The 2500-nt window shown below is 49.8% G+C and overlaps 1 protein-coding gene across 1 annotated transcript in view; it reads right to left on the minus strand.

The window, feature by feature from the left end:
- LOC113817663 (kin of IRRE-like protein 1) overlaps nucleotides 1–2500 on the minus strand; it is a 180277-nt gene that overhangs the window by 8877 nt on the left and 168900 nt on the right. The gene's annotated exons all lie outside the window — the stretch shown is intronic.

Below are 2500 nucleotides of genomic sequence, written 5' to 3' on the forward strand. Positions count from 1 at the left end.
TCTCTCTCTCTCTCTCTCTCCTCTCTCTCTCTCTCTCTCTCCCTTCCTCCCTCCCTCTCCCTTTTCTCTCTCTCTCTCTTTCTCTCTCTCTCTCCCTCTCTCTCTCTCCTCCTCCTCCTCCTCCTCCTGCTCCTCTTTCTCTTCCTCCTCTTTTCCTTCTTATTTCCCTTCTTTCCCTCAATCAAAAAAAAAAAAAAAAGAATCCGAGTCAGATCATCGAGAGATAACCTTGAGAGCCATTTTTCACCCAAGTACGCCCGCGCCCAATCTCTGCCAATCCTTTCTCCACGAAGTCATCAGGCTTAATTGGCTAATCTTATCAATCCTTGAGGACTTCACCGGAGGATCATTTAATTCCCCGCGTGTTGGGCGTCGCTGCTCTCGGCTGCAAGATACGTCCCTCTCTGGCGGGTCTCTGATGGGGATGGGGAGGGGATGGGAGAGGGCGGGAGGGGAAGAAGGGAGGGAGGGGGAGGGAGAGGAGGTGAGGGAGGGGGATGGGAGAGGGGTAGGGAAAGGAGGGGGAAGGGGAAGATGGGAGGGAAAGGACGGGGAAGGGTTAGAAGTATGGGAAAGATGGGGGTGGGAGGGAAGAGGGGGAGGGAAAGGAGGGGGAAGGGAAAGAAGGGAGGGAAGGGGAGGGGAGGGAAGGAAAGGAGGGAGGGAAAGGAGGGGAAGGGAAAGGTGAGGGTGGGAGAAGGAAGACAGGAGGGAGGGGAGTGGTAAAGGAAAGGAAGGGAAGAAGGAGGGAGACGGAAGTGGAAGGAGTAAGGAGGGAGGAGAAGGAAGGGAAAGGTGAGGGTGGGGGAGAGGGAAGATGGTAAGGGGGGGGGGGGGGGAAGGAGAGGGTAGGGAGAAGGAAAGGAAAGGGGATGAATGAGGAGGGAGGGAGGAGGGAAGAAACGGGGAGGAGGAGAAGGAATGAGAAATAGGGGGAGGAGGGAGGAAGGGGGAAAAGGAGGGAGAGGGAGGGTGGAGAGGATAAAGGAGGGAAGATCTGATGGGAAAGAAGGAGGGAAAAGTTGGAAGGAGTAAGATAGGGGGCGAGAGAAAGAGAAAAGAAAGGAGAGGGTAGAAGAAAGGGATAACGAGGCGGGGGAGAAAAGAGGGGAAAGAGGAGAATAGGGAGGAAGAGAAGGAAAGTGAGTGAGAGAGAGTTAGAGAGAGAGAAGAGAGGAGTTAAGAGAGAGAGAGAGAAAGAGAGGGAGAAAGAGAGAGAGAGAGAGAGAGAGAGAGAGAGAGAGAGTTAGAGAAGAGAAAGAGAGGGAGAAAGAGAGAGAGAGAGAGAGAGAGAGAGAGAGAGAGAGAGAGAGAGAGAGAGAGAGAGAGAGAGAGAGAGAGAGAGAGAGAGAGAGATGAGAGAAGGAGTAGGAGGGCGAAAGAAAGCGAAGATAGAATTGAAAAGGAAAGAAGTGAGAATCCGCGAGAGATGTTAAAAAGATAGAATTTAGAAGAAACCACCATGAGAAGAGGAAAAGAAAAAGGAAGACAAAGAAGAGAGAAGGGGGAAAAAGAGAAGAGAGAGCAAGGCAAATAAAGAGAGGGATAGACCTACACACGGAAGTACCTCTAAGCCTGTTTATGTATGATGCCTCCTTCTTCAAAAGAATCAACACAACAGGGCTACAGTATACATCGCCGCTTCTTAAATCACGAAGTAAACCTCTACATACACGTGGACGAACATGTTTACGCAACAGCCTACAATCTCTCTCAGAAAAAAAGAGAGACAAAATGTTAAACTGAAAGTCATCGACAGCTCTCTTTTACTTCCCAATCTTTGTCTCTGTCTGTCTGTCTGTCTGTCTGTCTGTCTCTCTCTCACTCGCTCTCTTTTGCTTTCTCTCTCTCTCTCTCTTTCTTGCTCTCTCTCTCTCTTTAATGCTCTCTCTCTCTTTCTTGCTCTCTCTCTCTCTATTTCTTGCTCTCTATCTCTTTTTCCTGCTCTCTCTCTCTCTCTCTCTCTTCTTGCTCTATCTTTTTTTCCTGCTCTCTCTCTCTCTCTCTCTCTCTCTCTCTCTCTCTCTCTCTCTCTCTCTCTCACTCTCCTTCCCCTTTTCCCACCTCCGTCCCTCCCTCCCTCCCTCCCTCCCTCCCAACACTCTCCTCCTCCCCACCCTCTCACTCCTCCTCCCTCACACTCTCATCTTTTGCATCCTGTCGATAGAATATTTCAGCAAAAGAAAAGTAATCAAAATACAGCCAGTGTCTCAGATTTCCCGGAAATCCTTCGGCGAGAGAGAAGGGACGGCGTGTCTTTGTCGCCTCCTTGGTTCTCGGCGCCTTAATTACATCTAAGTTCGGGGATTCGTGAGGCAGGCGCTGTCTTCTTCTCCTTCTGCCTCTCTTCCTTCTTCTGATTCGTCTTCTCTTGCTCCTCTTCCTTCTTCTTTTCTTTTTCTCCTCCTCCTCTTTCTTTTTTTCTCCTTCTACTCCTCATCCTCCTCTTTCTTCTCCTCTTGCTCCTCTTCCTTCTTCTTTTCTTCTTCTCCTTCTTCTC

Source organism: Penaeus vannamei, chromosome 6 (genome assembly GCF_042767895.1).
Source record: "Penaeus vannamei isolate JL-2024 chromosome 6, ASM4276789v1, whole genome shotgun sequence".
NCBI lineage: Eukaryota > Metazoa > Arthropoda > Malacostraca > Decapoda > Penaeidae > Penaeus > Penaeus vannamei.